The sequence below is a fragment of the Papio anubis genome, chromosome 9 (genome assembly GCF_008728515.1).
Source record: "Papio anubis isolate 15944 chromosome 9, Panubis1.0, whole genome shotgun sequence".
Lineage (NCBI taxonomy): Eukaryota > Metazoa > Chordata > Mammalia > Primates > Cercopithecidae > Papio > Papio anubis.
This window is the reverse complement of record NC_044984.1, coordinates 97,029,179-97,054,318: the sequence shown is the minus strand read 5'-3', so window position 1 is coordinate 97,054,318 and position 25,140 is coordinate 97,029,179. Positions and strand designations below refer to the sequence as shown.

The window sequence follows — 25,140 nt, the reverse complement described above, 5'->3', positions numbered from 1 at the left end:
CTATCTCTATATATCTATCTATCTGTCTACATGGGATACTGGGGAGAAATACTTATTTCATTGTTTCATGTGATTGTGAGGGCTGACAAGTCCAAAATGCGTAGAGCAGGCCAGGAGGCTGAAAATTCAGGCAAGAGTTGATCTTTCAGTCTTGAGTCAGAATCCCACAGAGCAGCAAAATGGAAACACAGGCAAGCTTTCTATGTTGCACACTTGGGGAGAATTCATTGTTTTTCACAAAGTCTGTCTTCGCTTTTAAGACCTTCAACTAATTGAATGATGCCCACTCATCTTATGGAGGGTAATATCTTTTACTTAAAGTCTACTGATTTAAATGTTAATGCCATCTGAAAAATATCTTCACAGCAACATTTAGGCTAATGTTTTTACCAAACAATTGGGCATCGTAGCCCAGCCAAGTTGGTACATACAGTTATATATCACAAGGGCCAAGAAAGCTTTAATTTGTAAGGAGATAGGTTTGAACATGTTTATACTCTGAGAAGCCTGTAGTAAGGAGGACAGGAAGAAAAAGGAAGGAAAGGAAAGGAAAGATATATATAGAATGAGTGAGGCCTCAAAGGAGCAGGAAGTAAGATCATGGGACAGAGTGAAAGGATCAACTTTGAATAGGAGGAGGACACCCTGGCTTTCTAGAATGGGAACTAACAAGCTGCGCCCCAAAGGCCAAATCAGTTAGTTGCCTGTGATTGTGTTAGCAGCAGTAAATTTGTAAGGGTCTGCAGCAACTCGATCTTTGCCTCCTCAGAAGAAAGAATTTAGTGGAGGGGTGAAAGGCAGAGGGAGAGACCAAGGTAAGTTTTAGAGCAGGAGTGAAAGTTTATTAAAAAGCTTTAGAGCATGAATGAAAGGAAGTAATGTAAAAAGGGCCAAGAGTGCAACTTGAGAGATCCAACTGCCTTGTTTGACCTTTGACTTGGCATTTTATATGTTGGCATGCTTCCAGGGTCTTGCATCTCTTCTCCCTTGATTCTTCCATTGGGGTGGGTTGTCTGCATTAACAGTGGCCTGCCAGCACCTGGGAGAGGCTGCATGCACAGTGGGTTTGCTGATGTTGTGCTCGTGCTCATTTGAGGCATTTTCCCCTTCTAGGAGCATTCCTAGAAGAAGCTCATGTACCAGTTAAACTCTGCCATTTTATCTCTAAGTGTGTATGTGTGGGCCCACTTGCCCAGCTCCTGAGATCTTATTGGGAAGCTGCTGATCATCAGCTTCAGGTGTTTTCTACATGTTGGGAGACTGCCGTTCCCTGGCACCAGCTGTGACCAATTATTATTTTAGAGAGAAGGTTTAACAACTGCCTGACAATCACCTGATGGTCCCCTGACATTCTTGGTGGAAAGGGACCCCTTTCCTGCCCTGCTCATGTCTGCCTAACTACATATTCTAACAATTGTACAGATTCTAGAGCTAAAAATAGTCACTATATTTTCATATGGTTGAAAAATAGTAAAAAAATTTTTCAGGAACATGAAAGTTATATGAAATTCAGATTTCAGTATGTATTAAGTTTTATCAGCACACAGCCATGCCAATTCATGTAACTGACCATATTAGTCAGGGTTCTCTTGACTTATAGGTTCATATTGTCCACTGCCAAGATACTGCCAATTTATCAAGACAGAGGAATTGTAATAGAGAAATATTTTAACATGTAGAGCCAGCTAAACAGATCAGAGTTTTATTATTACTCAAGTCAGCCTCCTTGAAAATTTGGAGGCTAGAGTTTTTCAAAGATAGTTTGGTGGGCAGGGGTACTACTGATTGGTTGGGGATGCAATCATAGGGGTGTAGAAAATGGTTGTCATGTACCTAGTCCTCTTCTAGGTGGGGGCCACAAGACTAGTCGAGCTGAGAGTTGTGGGTCCAGGTGGGGCTATTCAGTTGTCAGAAATGCCAAAGCCTGAAAAGACATCTTAGGTTCTACAATAGTGTTGTTAATTACAGGAGTAATTGGGGAAGTTGTAAATCTTGTGACCTCTAGAATAATGGCTGGTAATCACTTAACTATGCCTACATTTTAGCAGAATTCAGGCCCCTCTCATCCTCCTAACTTGGTGGCCTTTCATTAATTTTACAAAGGCAGTTTAGTTTTGGGAAAGGCTATTATCATTTCAACTATAAACTAAATTTATCCCAAAATTAGCTTGACTAATGCCCAGAAATGATCAAGGGCAGTTTGGAGGTTAAAGGTAAGATGAAGTTGATTAGATCAGATCTCTTTCACTGTCCTACTTTTCTCATGTTATAATTTTTGCAAAGGTGATTTCAATCATTTATGTATTGTCAATGGCTACTTTGTTTTTTCAATTTTTAATTGATACATAATAATTATATCTATTTATAGGATACATGTGATATTTTGATAAAGTATACCATGTATAATGATCTAATCAGGATAATTAGTGTATCACATCAAACAGTTATCATTTCTCTGTATGGGGAAAATTCCAAATATTTTCTATTTTGAAATACACAATAACCTATTGTTAACTACAGACACCCTACTGTGCTATCAGACACTAGAACTTATTCTTTCTATTTAACTGTATTTTCATACCCATTAATCAGCCTCTCTTTTCTTCCCCTTTACCCTTCCCACCTTCCCAGCCTTTGATAACCATCATTCTACTCTTTACCTCCAAGGGATCAACTTCTTTTATCTCCCACTTGTGAGAAAGAACAGGTGATAATTGTCTTTCTGTGCCTGGCTTATTTCATCTAACGTAATGACCTTCAGTTCCACCCAACTTCCTGCAAATGACAGGATTTTATTCTTTTTTTAATGGTTAAATAATGTTCCATGTCAATGGCTGTTTTCTTAATACAGCAGTAGAATTGGGTTTAATGCCCTACAAAGCATAAAAGATTTACTACCCGGTCCTTTACAGAAAAAAATTCCCAGTCATGAAGTGTGTGGTCACAGGTATGTTGACAGTATAGAGAGTACATGTGGAATGGCAGCATAAGTGCTCCAATTAGGCTGTAGCTGCTGAGCCTGCTGAGAATCTTACCAAGATTGGTAAGGAAGCAGGCTCCTATGAGGGCTGCAGGGCAGTCCTGAGTCTCCCACTAGACAATAATAGTGGAGGCCTCATAATCAGGAAGATGTGGGATGCTTGTGATATGGACCCAAATCAAGTACAACTTCCTTGTGTGCTTTTGCTCAGAAAGAAGCCTCAAGAAAGGGAAGGGAGCGGAGTCAAATTCACATGCACTCTCTTTTTTTATTCATTACTGAAAAAAAAAAACTTAGAAAACAGAAAAGAAAAACTATAATCTAATCTCATGGTAGACATCATGAAAAACAGTGCATACATGTATCAAAATATCACGTGTATCCCATAGATACAATTATTATGTATTAATTAAAAATTGAAAAAATAAAGAAAGCAGCCATTGACAATATCTAAATGATTGAAAATACCTTTGCAAAAATGTTAACAGTGAGAAAAGTAAGACAGTTTTTCTCAAAGTGTTGCCTAAGGTGATAGGCATTAGTTTCACTCAGAGATGCTTCAGGTTTGCTGAATGAGAAATTCCAGGGCTGGATACAGGAATATTCATTTTTAATAAGTGTCTTGGGAGATTTTGAGATGCATTAAAATTTTTGCGATTTATTTGTAGACTAATAAAAAAATTATCAAACAATAATTGCAACATTCTGTTAAATAAAACCTCCAAATCCAAATTCATTTGAACATGTAATACAGGTTGAAAGTTAAATTTACATCTGATTCCATGAAACAGAGAATATGGCAGGCTATAGTATCATTTCAAAAAGTCTAGTCTGTATGTGGACAATCACCACATAGTTTGGTAGGGGCATAAATGAATGTGGATAGAATAGGAATGATGAGATTTTCTGATCTAACTGAATAATATAATAAAAAGTATCAAATCAAGTCAGTGTATAGAAACTAGTATCCAAAAAAGTAAAATAATTTTATTCCTTCCTGTATGCCTAGCTAGAATTTTTTTTTATGGTGAACATCAATTTCATATAACCTAACTGCAAAACATTTAAAAGCCCCTGCTATGGTATAAATGTGTTCCCTGAAATTCATGTGTTGGAAATTTAATCCCCAATGTAATAGTGTTGGGTAGTGGGGCCTAATGGGAGGTGTTTAGGTAATTCATCCGTCTTCATGAATGAATTAATTCCAGTACAAAACGGGCTTGCAGGAGTGTGTTCACTGTCTTCTGCTCTACTGCCATGTGAAGACAGAGTTCCTCTCTTTTTCCCTTCTATCTTCTGCCATGTGACACTGGCCCCTCCATCTTGGTCTTTCCAGCTTTCAGAACTGTGAGAAATGAATTTCTATTTGCTATAAATAAACCAGCCTCAGGTATTGCATTATAGTAGCACAAACAAACTCAAACAGTTCCCTTGAATAATTCATTTTTCTTTGCCTATTCACTCTTCATGCATGGCAGAAATAACTTTTTCATTATTCCATAACTAACTTCATTCCTTGAAGGCAGCTACTAAAATGAAAAGAAAAAAAATCATATGGTTATTTATGTTTCTGAGTAAATTGTTACTGAAATATCTAGGAAGAAAATTACATGATAATGCTCCTTTAAGTTACTTAGTGCTGATTTCAGGACTGAATAAAGTCCTGTTGCCTACTGTATATCTTTTGGTCAAAGTGTATGAAGTGCATATGAAGCTATTATTTAGAGTTTTGAACTCTTTGGAGGAGACGCAAAGTGTGGAAGCAATACTTTAGTCTTCAGCTTCATTGCAATTTCCATTTTCTACTCAGTGAAGACTTGTTTTGCCCTATTAGGGAGACAGTAGTTTTCAGTGTATGACACAGAATAGGAAGTGATAGAAATCAGAGAATTGGCAAAGATGGGGGTGGAGAAGGAGAGTCTATGATTGACAGACTAAAAGAAATTAAATCTGACCTTCCTCATTTGGTGAGCATTGGCAAGTAGGACTTCTCAGTTGCACAACACTGGTTAGAATTTGACCTTAGCTGGACAGCAGTTCTCAGAAAATCCTAGGACAATGTAAACAGTGGAAGGTACAGAGAAGACACACATTGTAGGCTGAAATTACAAAGCAACAATTAAAAATTGGCTCATTGGTTACCTTGAGTTAGCCATGTTTACCTTAGTTATGCTGGATCTCAATGCCTTCTGGGAAAAAAAGAAGAAAATGAGCCTTTATCATGGATGTCCAGATGTCCAGAAAATTAACAGATGATAATAGATAATCTCTACATGAGGTTTGCTGCATGCAAAGAGCTTTACATGCATTGTCTCATTTATTTTTGCCACAACTGTGTGAGGTCAGTACTATTATTCTATCCATCTTTTTTTCAGGTAAGGGATCAGAGATTTAGAGAATTTAAGCGACTTGAACAAGTTTATACTAGCTAATAGTAACAAAACTATACTTTAAAGTCAGGTCTGATTCCAGAGCTGCTTCTTTAAATCACTAGGCCAGGTGACTATTGGGATATCTTAGAAATTCTCTAAAATACCCAACCGAGTTACAATGAATGTTTAGACTCTTAAATCCTGTCCTTTAATTTCCCATTCAATATATACAAGAACAACTCATGTGCCTGGTCTATAAGCCAGAACTCCAGTGATTGGTACCTCCATGCATCTATAGAAGATCTTTGCATCTATCAAGCCATTTGGGGAATATAAAAGTACATTATCTCTGCCTTTAAGAATCTCACAAATGTATTATGAGTAATTATACGAGAAAACAAATGTGGAACAACACAAAAGAGTTCAAGAACTAAAAGTCATAGATAGCTTGGTTAGTTCACACACTGACACACTGCACTGGTTCATAGACATGTTAGTCAAAATATAAGAAGAGAAAACCAAAAAGACATAGCTGAACTACATTTTTAATAATATTTGCGTGCACTTGAAGTGGAACAGAAAATGCTAAGTAATAAACAATTATACCGGGCTATGGGTCTAGAAACTGGTAACGGGCCAGAAGTTTGGCTCCTGTGGGCTAATGAGTAAAAGGCTGCATGTGAGATGAGTACCTGCAATTAGTCTTCCACTAATAAGAATTGTCTGGAAAAGAATTGCTAGCAACTGGTGCCTACTGCTCTAAGTTTGTAAGACATTGAGGTCCAAGGGAAGAAGAAGGACATAGATGTAGCTTTACTACCAGAAATTTTAAAAGCCATTCAAACTTGGTGTCTGGATAGCTGAAGACTCCAAGAGCACCACAGCACAAAAAATTTACACAGTCACTAGCAGACCTGCTTCTTTTAATTGGGAGTTAAGAGACAGATTGAGGCCATCAGCATGGAAGGATGAATACACAGAGAAAGACAAAACACTCAAAGAAATCTAATGAAGGGCAAGAGTGTTGTGGAAAATATGGTAGATTGGCTTAATGTCTATTCCCAATCTCCCTTTTACTTATCTTTCTGTACTATAGAAGCTAGAAAAGGAAATACTCATTATTTCAGCTTCCCTTGCAGTTATGGACGGCCATATGACATAGTCATGAATGATGAAATAAAAGCAGAAGTGCCTAGGAAGACATATTTTTTCCTGGAAAAAAAAAAAAAGACAGAGCCCTACTGTGATAAAGTCCTTTTGATCTTCACCCTTTTTCATGTCTAGAATGTACATACTATGCTTAGAGGCATACACCCAGCTTGTGAAACTGAGAATAAAATATTATGGAGCATAAAGGCATAAAGGAGCTGGATCATTGGTGATATTCTTGAATAGTTGCACAGTCCTATACTGTCTACTTTGAAATCTCTTATGTGAAACAAAAATTCCTATTGGTGAAAGCTAGACTTAATGAGGTTTTGCTGTTTATCTGAGGTATATTTGCATTATCCCTAGCCAATACAAGAGCTAACAAAATTAACTATATAAACATAAGTTGATTAAAGAGGAAAATGTTTGTATATAAATTCTGACAAAGGTTTTGAAAGAATTACTTTTAAAAAGTATAAGAAGATAAATGTTAATAAAAGAGTAATTAGGAGGCAGAAGGCAGAGATGGAGATGCCCAATACACTTTTACAAGGAATTCTGGAATAAGCAAAGAACAATAGCAGAAAAGCAATATTTTCCAGAATTGAAAAAAGAATGGAATCCCCAGCTCAAAAATGTACATGAAAGATATATTAACATATGCCTAATTTAAATGTTCAAAGAGAAAAAAAAGAATGGAAACTAAAAGGCAAAATAAAACTTTTTTAAAGAAGAATCAAGTTTGAAAAGAAACCATGTAGAACATTTTCCCCTTCTGAATAGACCTTATATTTTAGAGCACTTTTAGGTTCACAGCAACATTTGGCAGAGTTAGAGATTCTATATATCCCCTGCTCACACAAATGAACAACCTCTTTCACTACCAATATCTCACATCAGAGTGGTACCTTTGTTACAATCAATGAACTTACATTGACACATCGTTCTCACCCAAAATGTGTAAATTACATTAGGACTCACTCCTAATGTTGTATATTCATGGGTTTTGACAAATGTAAAATGACATGTATCCACCATTATAATGTCATACACAGTAGGTTTACTGCCTGAAAAATCCTTTATATTTTGCCCATTAATTCCCACTTCCCTACTTAGCCCCGGCAACTACTCATCCTTTTACTTCTCCATAATTTTGCCTTTTCCAAAATGTCATATAGTTGAAATCATATAGTATTAATATTTTCAGACTGGCTTCCTCCACTTTGTAATATGCATTAAAGATTCCTCTATGTCTTTTCATGACTTAATCCTTCATTTATTTTTAGTACTGAATAATATTCCATTGTTGGGATGTACTACAATTTATTCATCTATTTACCTATTAAAGCTTTTCAGGGTGGCTTTCAAGTTTGGCATATGAATAAAGCTTCTATAAACATCCATGTGCAGGTTTTCATGTGGGCGTAAGTTTTCAACTCATTTGTGTAAATACAAAAAATGCAATAGATAGATCGTATAGTAAGAGTATGTTTACTTCTATAAAAATTTCTCAAGCATCTTCCAAAGTGACTGTATCATGTGCATTCTCACCAGCAGCCAATGGGAGTTCCTGTTGCTCCATACAACCTCCTAAACATTTAGTGTTGTCAGTGATCTGGATTTTGGCCATTCTAATAATTGTGTAATGGTGTCTCATTATTGTTTTAGTTTACATTTCCCAATGACATATGGTGTTGTGCATCTTTTCATATGCTTGTTTACTATCATGTACTTATTATATATCTTCCTCAGTGAGATACCTGTGCAGGTATTTCACCTATTTGAAAATCAGGTTATTAGTTTTTTTATTGTTGAGTTTTAAAAATTCTTTATATATTTTGGATAATAATCCTTTATCTGATATGTCTTTTGAGAATATTTTCTCCAAATCTGTGGCTTGTCTTCTCATTCTCTTGAAAGACATAAATTTTTATAATAGAAAATGTCATTGAAATGTGAAAAACACACACAGACCTATGGATGGTTAAACAATAAAGCCATAGTAGACATAGCTGAAAACAGTACTAGAAAATTAGAAGTCAGGTCTGAGCAAATCACCCAGAGTTGGAAAACATGTAAATGCTATTAAAATACATGAAACAAAGGGTGAGAAGTTCAAACAAATATCTAACAAGAGCTCAGGAAAAAGAGAAGGTGGGAAATAGGCAAGAGGTAACCATCAAAGTAATAATGTAATAATGGCTAAGAATTTTCTACAATTGGAAAAAAGTATTTTTTAAAATCCATCTTAATATACAATGGGAGTGTCAGAGAAAAAGAAACTAAATTTAAAATTACAAAAACCAAAAAAATTGATTTTCTACAGATGAATGAGTTTTATAATTAGGTCTATAGAAACACCTTATCAGCACCAAAATTTGTCAGAAGACAATGAAATAATGTCTTTGAAGTGAGGGGGGAAGTGATATGTGAGGGCAGAGCTCTATATTTAGCTAAACTATTATTCAAGAGTATAGGTAAAATGAAAACATTTACATATGCAAAAACAGAAAATTTACTATTCACCTACCTTAACAGAAAGATTTAGTAAAGGCTATAATGAAACAAGAAATTTAACCCTGAAAGAATGAAAAATAAACAATGGTAAAGAAAGAAATATTGACTGCAAAAAAAGGGGATATGTTGTTAATTTGAGAGAGCATAAGGGTGGGTGAAGAATGTTAAAAATCTAATGGAAATATATTCTTCTAGGTGAATAGCTTTTATAGCACTCTTTATTAAATAAATTATGTCATCTTCATCTTATGTTAAATTCCTATATAGACAATTTATTTTGGACTTCCTATTACCTTCCTAGTGAGCTATTTGCCTTTTGCCAAATCAATATCATACTATTTTGATTATATAACTGTATAATATATCTAAAAATCTGCTTGAAGTTGTCACCCTTTTCTAATTATTTTCCAAAATGTTCTTGGCCACTTTTATTTTTCATGCACTAAACCTGAGGTCAGAATACCTTCTCTGTAGAAAGCCAAATAGTAAATATTTCATACATCTGTAGCATACAGTTCGTCACAACTACTCACCTCTGCCATTATAACATGAAAGAAGTCACACACAATATGTAAATGAATAGGCATGGCTGTGTTCCAATAAAGCTTTATTTATAAAATAGGCAACAGGCAAGATTTGGCTAGTGGGCAGTTTGTCAGTCCCTACACTAAACCATTTCTTACTTCCAATTTATGTTCAATACTAACCTGACTTTCCCATAATCCTTTGCTATATTCCATCACTTTGCCATATTCCTTTGCCATATTCTATCACTTCAAGGTTGGTTACTTTAATTATCTAAGTGTCACCTTTCCCTAATATTTTGGATACTTTGAAAGTCTGTGTATGAAACTTCATTTAGTTGAGGACAGCAGAAAATCTTTCCTCATCTTTATGACTCCAAGATCTAACTGAGTATTTAACACAGAGTAGATGGATGCTCAATGAGCACTGTCAGAAGAAGGTGGAGAGCTAGGATCCTGGAATCTATTCTAGCACCCTTGTTTAATACTGGTAAAATCAAACAAGATACTGATATCTTGGCCATACAATCTTTTGCTCAGATTTTAAAATTAAGTTAATGGAAAAATGGAGAGACAAGTAAAAAGATGATTACGATACAGAGAAATAAGAGCTGAATTGGGGTCAAGCTTTATGGGAACCAATGATTGGCAGGTAGAGGTCAGAGAGAAAGTCATATGTAGCTAGAAATTTCAAGGATCAGCAGGAATTAGCCAGGAAAGGGGGAATGGGAGAAAGGAGAATGCTCTAGAAAGAAGAAAAGTCACGCAAGAAGTCTTAGTGGTGAGAGAGAACACCTCTGCAATAGTGCAGAGGGCCTGGAGCTGGGGTGAGAAGCGGGATAGGGAGTGAAGCAAGGGGTAGAAAAAGTAATAGACAAATGAAGTGAATAGTAGGGAGCAACCTGTAAATAAAGGACAGGTTTAAGGGCATAGTCTTGTATCGAACAGATTTTTCCAGACTTAGCAAGCAAAGCTCTGGATGAAGTAAAGGTGATGGTTGTATCTAGGCAAAGAGAAATACTAGAGTCTTGGGTAAGTTGTGGTTAGCATGAAGCAGGGGAGTGAGAAAAAGCCTTGGTGCGAGGGGGCCAGAGAAAGAGCAGCCAGTTGGACAGTCAAGAACATCTGCTCACAACTGTAATGGGAGCAAAGGGAGGAGGAACACACTTAAGCCCAGGAGCTTGCCTGCCAAACAGTTGTCAGTGTGGGATTCTCTTGTTCCTGCTTGTACTCTCCTGATCAAACACACAGCAGCAACACGATGTGCTCTCCCAAGAAGGGAAAGGTTTCAGCAATTGGGGACTAGGGTTGAGGGGGGAGGTGAAAGGGAACATCTGCTCTGTGAAGCCACTTGAAAAGTAATCTTCTGGTCACTTGGGGAAAACATCTGGGCTGCACACCCCAGACCACCAGTGGTGCAGTAAGTGGAGAAAGATTGGAGGAATTGACGAGGAAGGAGGCAGAATGGACGCAGAATGCGCTGTAAGCTAGAGAACAATGACGTGGGTTTCAGGAGAGTGATGTGGCCTCTCTTGAAAGGTCAGTCACTTGGAGACTCTTTCAGGCCAGGATAAAAGGCGTATGGGATTTTCACACATTGAGTTCACTGAAAAGGCTTACTTGGTTCATGCCATCCCTAGCCCCTCAATCTGCAGGGTGCAAAAACACCAAGTGGTGAACAGCTATCATAAGAAGAGAAGAACAAAACTTCCAAAGGCTTCCCTCATGTTTAAGATGGTATGTGCAGACAAGAAGGAAGGGAGTCAGGACTATTTTTGAGATGAATAGAAGGGCTCCTTGAATTTGACATGTTTCTCAGGCCTTATCTTTAATCTCCAGTCAATCTATTAATTTGGGAAATTCAAGTTGACTTACTTCAGATAGATTAGAATATCATAGGTTTTCTTCAATTCATCTAAAAATAATATTTGAGTTTTTATCCTTTTTCTAGGACCATGCAATATCCTAAAGCAAATTAAGAGGACTGTCTCTTAGTTATTGGGGGTTGTATAGTGTTTTTCAATTCTCAAAGATCAGGAAATTGAGGAAAATGACATACAGAGAAGCAAATTTCCTTTAAAGGACCATGTGACTGATAAGGAAGAGATCCTGGGTGGACTAGATTTTCTGACTTTAATTCTGATTTTTTTTCATAAGCCCATGATTTTTTTTTCCTATGTAGAAGGACAATAAATAAGTTCTTTCTTGCTGAGAAGGTAAGATGGCCAAGCAGAGGACAGTTAGGAAGACATTGCAAAGCTAAGTCTAGAATAAAGTGTTTGCTTCAAGCCATGTGACAATTCAACATTGAGACAAGAGAGGGGCCAGTAGGGAGAAGAGAAGAGAGAAAATATTCTCCTTGGATAAAGGAATCAAAATGAAGTTAGACACGGCTAGTCTTTCCCTACATATGAAAAAGCTTTAATTCATACACATTTTTGTACTACAAAGTCTCATTTCTGGAACTCCAAGTTGGAACAATGGGGGGCCTTTAGACACCTGGGTCCCGATGCAGTTGTGAGAAGTAATGGCTGCAAAAGAAAATTCTAGAGCCAGGAAAATGCATAGACATGGTTACTTTGCATTGTACAATCATTAAGTCCAAGCACTCTGTTGGGTTCTTTACATCTTCCTAACAACCTTTGAGGTGGGTGTTACCTCCCTCACTTTATGGAAGAAGAAACTGAGGCTCAGAGCGGTCACACATCTAGTGAGCAGGAAGAGAAAGCTAGAAGAGATCTCCAGACTCCTCTGCCATAGATGTTTTGTATGATTGGGCTCTATAACTGGGGTCAGCTTTACTGAAGTTCAATGCATATTGCCTGTTACTATAGAAATGTAGTCTCAAGTCACATCTCATCATATTACCCACATGTTATCCTTGTTTCTGGACCCAAAATTTTATACTGGACAGATCGGGTTAAAAGGAACCAACAAAGAACAGCAGAAGTAAACAAGTCCCAAAGGGCAGCCTGGTATGTATCTGAACCTGATTAGGCAATGCTCTATTCATTGCAACTGGTGGCACAGATTGGCTGGAAATGGAGGGATCCAGAATCAGAGCTATCACCTGGGAAGAATGAAGGTAGGAGGACAGCTGTAGGAGCTGCAAGTTCAGTCTCATGTGCAGAATAGCACCACGATGGAATGGCAACAAACAACAGATGGTGGTGGTCAGTAAAGCAGTGGGCATCAGAAATATCCAAGGCAAGACACAGCATGTCCTGGCCCATGCAAGAACCATATTGAAAGGAAATGTTGAGAACAGGCAGCATGCATATTTGAACTTTAGTCTAAAGAATGGGACTTCTGCCTAGGCATGCACTGCTTCAAAGAAGACACATTTGGAGCAGGAAGAGAGAAGAATTAGCAGAATAAAAGAGTAGGCTATGCCAGGGAATCCAGGCAAAAAGGCAGAAGGAGCTGGCACCTGGGGAGCAGAGGTTCACCCACCAGAGATGAGGACTGTAGTTCTTGTGAGGGAGCTGACAAAACAATGCAAGGCCTGCAGCAGTGGGCAGTTTAGCAATGGAGAGGCTGATACACAGGAACAAGATAGGAGTCCAATTTCCAAGGGGATAGATAGTATAGGCATAGCTCTTGATCTGAATTTAACCTATTTCTAAAAACCTGTTAAATAGCAAATGTTCAGATAATTGGAGCCTATAGGAGTCCCTTATTCTAAAATAGAATAATAATAATACATTAGCAGTCCTTCCTAAAACCTCAGTGTTCTGATATGTCACAAAGAAGTAGTATTGCAATCCATTAAGGATTTGTCCATAATATAAACCAACATACTTTAATAATTTTTCTATTGTCTCACGTGTAGAAAAAAATTGTATACATGGCATATGAGAACAAAATTATAATAAACACACACTTGTATGCAGTCATTTGCTTAGTATGCTTTATATCTTCCAAATTTTCTTTCGATGAATGGACTTTACACAGCACTTTAGGTTCACCAACTTTCCCTGCAACCTTTTCTATTTTCTTAGGAGACATCACCACTTAGTTTGGGGGAGATGACCATGACAATGCATAACATACTCATTTTTGTAGCCTGAAAGTAACCAGAGACAATATATAAACAAATGGGTGCGGCTGAGCTCCAATAAAATTGTATTTGGCTGGGCTCAGTAGCTCCTGTAATCCCAGCACTTTGGGAGGCCGAAGTGGGCAGATTACCTGAGTTCAGGAATTCGAGACCAGCCTGGCCAACATGGCGAAACCCCGTCTCTACTAAAAATAAAAAAAATTAGCCGGGCATGATGGCGGGCGCCTGTAATCCCAGCTACTCGGGAGGCTGAGGCAGGAGAATCGTTTGAACCCGGGAGGCGGAGGTTTCAGTGAGGTGAGATTGCGCCATTACACTCCAGCCTGGGAAACGAGCGAAACTCCATCTCAAAAAACAAAACAAAACAAAACAAAACGTTTTTACAAAAGCAGGTGGCGAATTGGACTTGGCCTGTGGACCATAGTTTGCAGATTTCTCTTTTAAGAAAAAAATTCTCTCTGATACCAATGGACTTGTTACAGGATTCTCAGAATCTATGGACTTGAGTTTTAAAAATTCGGACTGAATTTTATGTTCAAAATATGTTCTTATGTCATTAACATACTTTTGATTTGTCATGGATAAAATGATGTTTTCCTTTACAACTGGAAAGAGTTGTTTTCAAGGTTATCTTTGAATGAAGAGAATAATTAAAAGTATTAAAATGTGTGTATGTTTGCGTGTGTGTGTCGTCATTTGACGATATCTTTAGACGTCTGATTTTGAAGGTAATAATACAAGGATAATGCAATGGTTATGCCTGTAATTCCAGCACTTTGGGAGGCCAAGGTGGGAGGATCACTTGAGTCTGGGAGGTCAAGGCTACAGTGAACAATGATTACACCATTTCACTCCAGCCTGGACAACAGAGGACAATCCTGTCTCAAAACCAACAAACAAAAAAAGAACAAACAAAACCCTCACAAAGATGAAACCTACCTAGCCTAAGTACTTCAGAAAAGTTCTTCATCCCCCAATTTCTTCCCCTTAAAAAACATAAAAAACAAAAACACTGCAAATGTTTGTAACTCAGCCAGGCATAATGGTTCATGCCTGTAATTCCAACACTTTAGGAGGCTAAGGCAGGAGAATCACTTGAAGCCAGGAGTTCAAGACCAGCCTTGACAACGAAGTGAGACAAAAAAATTAAAAAATAAAAACATTTTTTAAAAATATGTTTCCAACTCTTGGCCAGTTCAGCCTACTTCTTTCCTAACTTGGCATTTATGAGGTGCCTAGCATCTTGGTAGGCTGGCAGTCAGATAGAACTATTATATTCCTTCTCTTTCCTGCCAAAGAAATGATTTCATGTCTACTACTAGTTTGGCAGCACACAACCACAGCAACGAGCTTTTTACATTCAGGCATAGATAGGCTTGCATACAATTTCTCATCTGCGCTTTCGAAGCTGCTCCCAAAGAAGCAACACAAACACACAAAGAGGATGATGAAAAGAGATAATGATTTCATCTCTTTTGATGATATTGAAAAAGAGATGATAATGAAAAAGTAGCAATGATACTCCTTACCTCCTCCAAAATCCCAAGGTTAGAGCTGATTGTAAATCAACTCCTGAGCAAAGAAAAATTCATTAGAGTGTTCAATTCATCAATTCTTCCAATGTACATTTATTGGATACCTCTTTTGTGTCATGTGTTCTATAATCATTGGGTATAAGAAAAATAAATGAGACACAGTCAAAATCCTTAAGGAATTTCTGGTCCAGAAAGAATAACAGCAGCCAAGGAAAGTGGTAGTTTTTGTGTGAGTTTTGGCAGTTTGTGTTTTTCAATGCATTGGTCTATTTCATCTAAGTTGTCAAATTTATGAGCATAGGGTTGTTATTATCCTTTTAATGTAGGAAGATTCTGTAGTGATATTCCCCTTTATTCCTGATATTGGTAATTTATGTCTCTCTGTTTTTAAAAAGGGTTTTCCTGGTCATTTAGATAGAGCTTTTTATTAATCTCTTTTAAAATATATAATCGCTTCATTTTTTTCTATTGTCTTTATTTTCCATTTCATTGCAAAGTATGCTCTTTATCATTTCTTTTTTTTTTTTTTTTTTTTTTGCTTTCTTTGAGTTAAATTCACTCTTCTATTTACTGTCCCTTTAGGTAGAGGCTTTGATTGTTTGTTGTTCTTTTCTAATATACATATTTAATACTATACTAATACTAAATGCTAAAATAAGTATTTAATACTATAAATGGCTCTTGAAGCACTACTTTAGTTGCATCTTACAAATTTTGATATATTGAACTTTCATTTTTATTAAACTCAAAAATGTTTTCTAATTTCTCTTTAGACTTCCTCTTCACTCACAGGTTATTTAGAAGTATGTTGTTTAATTTCCAAATATTTGTAAAATTTCCATATATCTTTGTGTTATTCATTTTAATTTTAATTATTTTATGATCAGATAACATATGCTGTATAATTTAAAGGTTTTTAAATTTGTTAAGTTGTTGATTGTTTTATTCTTCACTGTGGTCCAGGATATGGTCTATTTTGGAGAGCGTTCATAAAGAGTTGAAAAAAACGTATTTTTTGTTCTTGTGTTCTATAAATGTGAATCAGATAAAGTTCATTGGTTGTGTTCAAGTCTACTATATTTTTGTCAATTTCCTTCCTAATCCTTTATCAATTACTGATGAAGAACTGTTGAAGCTTCCTATACTTATGGATTTGTCTATTTCTCCTTTTAGTTCTATTAGTTTTTGTTTCATGTATTTTGAAGCTCTGTTTTTGGTATATATACCTTTAGAACTCTTATGTTTTCTCAGTAAATTAACCTTTTTTTCATTATGCAATTTTCTTCTTTATCCCTGGTAATTTTTTATGAAGTCTACTTTGTCCAATATTAATATATTCACTCTAGTTCTCTTTTAATTAGTATTTGCATATATTTTATATCCTTTTACTTTTAACCAATCTATAATATATATATTATATTTAAAGTGGATTTCTTATAGATAACATATAGTTCTGTCTTTTTTAACAACAACAAAAAATCTATCTCTGTCCCTTAATTATTGTATTTAACTATCTACATATATAATGACATTGTTGATATGGTTAGATTTATGCCTACCATTTTATTATTATTTTTTTCTATTTGTCCTCTCTGTTTTTCTGTTCCTCTGTTCCCCCTTTCCTGCCTTTTTAATTATTTGAATACTGTTCAATAATTTCATTTTAATTTCTCTGTTGGCTTTCTGGATATATCTTTTTGTATTATTGTTTTAGTGGCTACTCTAGAGATGAGAATATTGATGCCTAACCTTTCACACTATGGTTAGAGTTAATATTTTACTACTTCACATAAAATATAGATCCCTTGCAACCAAATAGCTTCCTTTACTCTCCCCCTTTATGTTATAGTTGTCACATGTATGCATCTACATAGACTGAAAATCCCATCAGACAATGTTAGAATTTTTTCTTTCAATAGTCATATACATTTATAAAGAATTTTTTTTTTTTTTTGAGACGGAGTCTCACGCTGTCGCCCAGGTTGGAGTGCAGTGGCGCAATCTCGGCTCACTGCAAGCTCCGCCTCCTGGGTTCACGCCATTCTCCTGCCTCAGCCTCCCGAGTAGCTGGGACTACAGGCGCCCGCCACCGCGCCCGGCTAATTTTTTGTATTTTTAGTAGAGACGGGGTTTCACTGTGGTCTCGATCTCCTGACCTTGTGATCCGCCCGCCTCGGCCTCCCAAAGTGCTGGGATTACAGGCGTGAGCCACCGTGCTCGGCCAATTTATAAAGAATTTTAAGATGAGAAAAAGTTGATGATATTTACCCAGCTATTTGCCATTTCTGTTGCTCTTTCTTCATTCCTGAAGTTTTTAGTATCTGATATAATTTTCTTCCATCCTGAATAACTTCTTTTAGCATTTATTTTAGAGCAGGTCCGCTAGTGACAAATTCTCTCCATTTTCTTTCATCTGAGAAAGATTTCATTTTGTTTTCATTCCTGAAGGATATTTTTGATGGATACTAAATTCTGGGTTGATAGTTTGTTTTTTCTTTCAGTGCTTTAAGGATGTCATTCCACTATCTTCTAGTCTTTGTGCTTTCTGATGCAAAACCATCAGTTATTTGAATAGTTGTTATTCAGCCTTTTGTATTTCAAAGCCACTGCATTTTGACGTGTGTTGTTGGGTAACAATAGATAACTGAAAGGTCCTCAGACTCTGTATTCTGGTCACACTGAACCTCTTTTAGTTTTTTGAAAGCCATTCACTGTCTTTCTTCTGAGGTTTCACACATATTCTCTCTGCATGCGAGCTACACCCTTACATCCATAGCACACATCTATGGCACTCTTTCAAATGTACCATATTTCCTCCTCGTCTTTCAGGTTTCAGGCTGTTTCTTCCTCCTAAAGGAGCTTCTTTGATGCTCCCTGCTCAATGAGTCTAAATCAAGTGCTCCTCCTACATACTCTAATAACACAAACTGTGCTTTCCATATCATAGTTCTAAAATAAAATAAAACATGTATGAGCACTTACTATATACTAGGTCTTGTACTAACTGCTTTGCATGAATCTTTGAAACAACCCTGTTATTGCTTCTATTTTCTCAGTGAGGAAACTGAAGAACAGAATGGCTAATTTACCTGCCCATAATCACAGAGTACAGCTAATTAGTGGGTGAGCCAGGATTTGACCCAGACGGACTGGATTCAGAGCCAGGTCTTTAACCACTATTTTAAGTGGCTTCTAAGTTACCCCACTGTATTATAATAATCTTTATATAGTTCTGTATAGCCAACAATGATCTAGGCTTTGTAAAGAAAAAACAAAACTATGTCAATCTTGTTCGTTCTTGGTATCCTTATTGCTTAGCATAATTTATGGTACATAAATGACAATCAGTAACTATTTATTAACTGTGTGACATCAAAATACTGTATTTTATTTCCCATCTTATCGGTATGTTGCCTCTATACTATGAATTTCTGTAGGTTAAATATCTTCAATTTTCATTCATCCATCTCTAGATTCAGAAGCCTAAAATATGGTAGCTTTTCAATAAATATTCGTGAATGCATGATTGTTAAGTGAAGAGAAAATATGTACAGGTTAACATGTTTTATGGATCAAAAGCAGTGCATAGACCCTACTTAGTGGAGCCAAGAACTCAATATCAGTGGTAAATAAATGAGGGTTAAATGCAGACAAATAAGGGCCAGGATTTCTGGACTCAATTCTCTATCAAAGGTTATAACACTCACTAGTAAGTAGTCCAAAAAGTTGAATGTAAAATAATAATGGAAAATTTTTAGCCTACTAAATTATTAAATTGAAATTGTTAATTAAATTATTAAATTGAAATTAATAATACAGAATTATTAATTTAGCAAGGATATAGTGAAATGATGCTAGCATTATCATGCTCATGAAGATTTAAATTGGTATATTTTTATTAAGTCATTAAAAATATTCATAGACTTGAAACCATAATTTCTTTTACAAGAATCTATTCCTACAGAAATAATGAAAAATGTGAACAAAGATTTAGGTGCCTACATTAGTTAAAAATGGTTTTAAAAAGTCAGAATCAACTGAAATTATATAGACCTTAAGTTTTTGTTTAGTGAGACATGGAGACATGATCAATCACCATATATATGCACAGACAAAAAGCCTAAAAGAAAATATTTCAAAACTTTAGCAGTGATTAGCTCTGGGTGATGGAATTACAAGTGATTTGAATTTTCATTTTTATACTTCACTGTATTTTTCAATTTTTCAACCATTGGCATGCATTATTCTCTAATCAGATGAAAACAATAAATGTTACCCAAAAAACTGCAAACTAAATTTGCAGCTGACCACAAGACCCATCATAAATAAACAAGCTGGAGTGAGCCATTTCAAGAAAACAGACGTAATAACTGACAGGGTGGTGGGAAAGCATGCAAGCCAAAGGCCCTTCTCCTTTAGCAAAGTAAAGATTATGTTGCTAAAGACACCCTGGGAAAAGAGTGCAGGCATCAAGGAACACGAAGATCCAAGAATTGTTGGAAGGAGAACATATAGGTTTACATCTGCCTATTAAATATGTCTTGGAGGAAACTTTAAAGCAAACAAATCCCAGCTCTCCAGTGGTCTAAGTGAACTGCCAATCCACAGTCAGAGCCAATTCAAGCTTTGGATCCTTAACTTGAAGGCTCTTAGTGGAATGGGAATTGGAGACCTAAAACCTTAATTCATAACCCACACCTCTCCATGTGCACTTTGTTTGGCCAGCACTTTATTTGGGACCTGCTTGGTTGATAGTTTCAGTCTGTTGACCTCCCTCCCCAAATCCCTGATCGTGTCTGGTCACCAGGACATTTGAGAGATTATGCAAGAGCTCTCTCTAGCTCTCCATCTAATTGTCCTGCAGGAAACAAACATTTTCATACGTCAAAACCTCGTCCAAAAATAAAAGTGAGGATTTCATTTTTTCTTGAGTCTGTACTGCAATCTATGTCATGGATATAGTGTACTTATTTTTAGTTATATTGCAAGGACAATGTCTAATAATCCTCTTTATATTTCCATAGTGCCAATCCCAGTTGTGGGCAATATTTCATCCAAATGATAGAAGATTATCAATAAATATGGATTGATTGATTAATGTTTTTCCATTGATACTTTTCCAGAGATGGAGTGGCAAATGCATTCATTGCATTGAAATTGCCATTCCTCCTCTAATACTATGTCAGTGGATATCAAAAATTGGTCACAGCACTTTTTTTGAAGTGCAGAAGGGATCTCCAAATGCTCCCCAAATAGTGCCCCAAGATGACATTACCAATGTATTGGCACACAGGAGAACGTCTATTTGCCATCTATTCTTTTTTGTTTTTTTATACTTTAAGTTTTGGGATACATGTGTAGAACGAGAAGGTTGTTTTATAGGTATACACGTGCCATAGTGGTTTGCTGCACCCATTAACCTGTCATCTACATTAGATATTTCTCCTAATGCTATCCCTCCCCTAGCCCCCAAACCCCTGACAGGCGCCAGTGTGTGATGTTGCCCTCCCTGTGTCCTTGTGTTCTCATTGTTCAACTCCCACTTATGAGTGAGAACATGTGGTGTTTGGTTGTCTGTTCCTGTGTTAGTTTGCTGAGAATGATAGTTTCCAGTTTCATCCATATCCCTGCAAAGGACATGAACTCATGCTTTTTTATGGCTGTGTAGTATTCCATGTTGTATATGTGCCACATTTTCTTTATCCAGTCTATCATTTATGGGCATTTGGGTTGGTCCCAAGTCTCTGCTATTGTGAATAGTGCTGCAATAAACATACATGGGCATGCATCTATATAGTAGAATGATTTATAATCCTTTGGGTATATACCCAGTATTGGGATTGCTGAGGTGAATGGTATTTCTAGTTCTAGATCCTTGAGGAATCACCACACTGTCTTCCACAATGAACTAATTTACACTCCCACCAACAATGTGAAAGCATTCTTATTTCTCCACATCCTCTCCAGCATCTGCTTGCTGACTTTTTAATGATTGCCATTCTAACTGGTGTAAGATTGTATCTGGTTATGATTTTGATTTGCATTTCTCTAATGACCAGTAATAATGAGCTTTTGTTCATATGTTTGTTGGCTGCATAAATGTATTCTTTTGAGAAGTGTCTGTTTATATCCTTTGCCCACTTTTTGATGGGGTTTTATTCTTGTAAATGTAAGTACCTTGTAGATTCTGAATGTTAGCTCTTTGTCAGATGGATAGATTGCAAAAACTTTCTCCCATTCTGTAGGTTGCCTGTTGATTCTGATGAGAGTTTCTTTTGCTGTGCAGAAGCTCTTTAGTTTAATTAGATCCCATTTGTCAATTTTGGATTTTGTTGCCTGCCTTACAAGAACTCCTGAAGGAAGCACTAAATATGGAAAGCAAAAACTGGTACCAGCCACTGCAAAAAACATACCAAACTGTAAAGACAATTGACGCTACGAAGAAACTGCATCAACTAATGGGCAAAATAACCAGCTAGCATCATAATGACAGGATCAAATTCACACATAACAATATTAACATTAAATGTAAATGGGCTAAATGCCCCAATTAAAAGACACAGATTGGCAAATTGGATAAAGAGTCAAGACTCATTGGTGTGCTGTATTCATGAGACCCATCTCACATGCAAAGACATACATAGGCTCAAAATAAAGGGATGGAGGAAGATTTACCAAGCAAAAGGAAAGCAAATAAAAGCAGGGGGTGCAATCCTAGTCTGTGATAAAACAGACTTTAAACCAACAAAGGTCAAAAAAGACAAAGAAAGGCATTACGTAGTGGTAAAGGGATCAATGCAACAAGAAGAGCTAACTATCCTAAATATATATGCACCCAATACAGGAGCACCCAGATTCATAAAGCAAGTTCTTAGACACCTACAAAGAGGCTTAGATTCCCACACAATAATAGTGGGAGATTTTAACACCCTACTGTCAATATTAGACAGATCAAGGACACAGAAAACTGAGATGGATATTCAGGACTCGAAGTCAGCTCTGGACAAGGCAGACTTAATAGACATGTACAGAACTCTCCACCCAAAATCAACAGAATATACACTTTTCTCAGCACCACATCATACTTATTCTAAAATCAACCACATAATTGGAAGTAAAACACTCCTCAGCAAATCACTTCTCAGCAAATGCAAAAGAATGGAAATCATAACAAACAGTCTATCAGACCAAGGTGCATTCAAATTAGAACTCAGGATTTAAAAACTCACTCAAAACTGCACAACTACATGCAAACTGGAAAACCTGCTCCTGAATGACTACTGGGTAAATAACAAAATTAAGGCAGAAATAAGTAAGTTCGTTGAAACCAGTGAGAACAAAGACACAATGTACCAGAATCTCTGGGACACAGCTAAAGCAGTGTTTAGAGGAAAATTTATAGCACTAAATGCCCACAGGAGTAAGTGGGAAAGATCTAAAATCAACACCCTAATATTACAATTAAAAGAACTAGAGAAGCAAGAGCAAACAAATTCAAAAACTAGCAGAAGACAGAAATAACCAACATCAGAGAAGAACTGAAGGAGATAGAGACACAAAAAACCCTTCAAAAAAATCAATGAATCCAGGAGCTTTTTTTAATGAAAAGATTAACAAAATAGATAGACAGCTAGCCCACCAAATAAAGAAGAAAAGAGAGAAGAATCAAATAGACACAATAAAAACGAAAAAGGGGATAGCACCACTGATCCCACAGAAATACAAAGTATCATCAGAGAATACTATAATCACCTCTATGCAAATAAACTAGAAAATCTAGAAGAAATGGATAAATTCCTGGACACATACACCCTCCCAAGACTAAACCAGGAAAAAGTTGAATCCATGAATACAGCAATGATGAGTAATGAAATTGAGGCAGTAATTAATAGCCTACCAATGAAATAAAGCCCAGGACCAGATGGATTCACAGCCAAATTCTACTAGAGGTACAAAAATGAACTGGTACCATTCCTTCTGAAACTATTCCAAACAACAGAAAAATAGGGACTCCTCCCTAACTCATTTTACGAGGCCAGAATCATCCTGATACCAAAACCTGGCAGAGACACACACACACACAAAATTTCAGGCCAATATCCCTGATGAACATCAGTGCAAAAATCCTCAATAAAATACTGGTAACCCAAATCCAGCAGCACATCAAAAAGCTTATCCACCACGATCAAGTCAACTTCATCCCTGGGATGCAAGGCTGGTTCAACATACACAAATCAATAAACGTAATCCATCACATAAACAAAACCAATGACAAAAACCACATGATTATCTCAATAGATTCAGAAAAGGCCTTTGATAAAATTCAACACATCTTCATGCTAAAAACTCTCAATAAGCTAAGTATTGATAGAATGTATATCAAAATAATAAGAGCTAATTATGACAAACCTACAGCCAATATCATACTGAATGGGCAAAAGCTGGAAGCATTCCCTTTGAAAACAGGCACAAGACAATGATGCCCTCTCTCACCATTCCTCTTCAACATAGTATTGGAAGTTCTGGCCAGGGCAATCAGGCAAGAGAAAGAAATAAAGAGTATTCAAATAGAAAGAGAGGAACTCAAATTGTCTCTGTTCGCAGATGACATTATTGTATATTTAAAAAACTCCACTGTCTCAGCCCAAAATCTCCTTAAGCTGATAAACAACTTCAGCAAAGTCTCAGGATACAAAATCAATGTGCGAAAATCACAAGCATTCCTATACACCAATAATAGACAAACAGAGCCAAATCATGAGTGAACTCCCATTCACAATTGCTACAAAGAGAATAAAATACCTAGGAATACAACTTACAAGGGATATGAAGGACCTCTTCAAGGAGAACTACAAACCACTGCTCAAGGAAATCAAAGAGGACACAAGCAAATGGAAAAACATTCCATGCTCATGGATAGGAAGAATCAATATCGTGAAAATGGCCATACTGCCCAAAGTAACTTATGGATTCAATGTTATCCCCATGAAGTTATCATTGACTTTCTTCACAGAATTAGAAAAAACTGCTTTAAATTTCATATGGAACCAAAAAAGAGCCCATATAGCCAAGATAATCCTAAACAAAAGGAACAAAGCTGGAGGCATCATGCTATCTGACTTCAAACTATACTATAAGGCTACAGTAACCAAAACAGCATGGTACTTGTACCAAAATAGATATATAGACAATTGGAACAGAACAGGGGCCTCAGAAATAGTGTCACTCATCTACAACCATCTAATCCAACCATCTGACAAAAACAAGCAATGGGGAAAGGATTCCCTATTTAATAAATGGTGTTGGGAAAACTGGCTAGTCATATGCAGAAAACTGAAATTGGCCCCCGTCCTTACACCTTACACAAAAGATAGATTAACTCATGATAGATTAAAGACTTAAACATAACACCTAAAACCATAAAAGAAAACCCAGGCAATACCATTCAGGACATAGGCATGGGCAAAGACTTAATGACCAAAACGCCAAAAGCAATGCCATCCATTCTACAGAATAGAGTCCAAGTTTCTTAGATCCCCAACAGTTTGACCACAGTATTTCTCCCATCACAGGATCACATGCATCCCAAGCAATTGCTGCACTTTCATGCCTTTCAGTCCCCAGATCTAATCACTTGTTTTTCTTTTACGTATGTATCAGTTGGCTTTTAGTTCAGTTGTAGCATTTATTAACTCAAAGTTGGAATCTTAGTATTATCCATAATAGCATCAGTCTTTGAGAGTCAAAATTCCTTTCTTTAGCATCAAAAACTTTCATGAATTTCTTCCTTATAGAAGGTAAGGACTGTGTCTGTCTTAGCCATTCCTGTAACTCTAATACCCAACACAGTAGCTACCCACATGGTAGGTGCCTTTTTTTTTTTTTTTCCTTTTTTTTTTTTTTTTTTGAGATAGAGTCTCACTCTGTCACCCAGGCTGGAGTGCAGTGGCGTGGTCTTGGCTCACTGCAACCTCTGCCCTCTGAGTTCAATAGATTCTCCTGC

The 25,140-nt window shown here is 36.6% G+C and overlaps 1 long non-coding RNA gene across 1 annotated transcript in view; it reads right to left on the bottom strand.

The window, feature by feature from the left end:
- Positions 1–2,586: 2,586 nt before the first annotated feature.
- The window catches only part of LOC103876015, a 62,167-nt gene continuing 39,613 nt past the window's right edge, over positions 2,587–25,140 (bottom strand). The window contains exons 2-3 of the long non-coding RNA XR_002515815.2: positions 4,936–5,079; positions 2,587–4,509 (exon numbers count right to left, since the gene is read on the bottom strand). This is a non-coding gene — a long non-coding RNA (uncharacterized LOC103876015). The remainder of the gene's footprint in view (positions 4,510–4,935; positions 5,080–25,140) is intronic.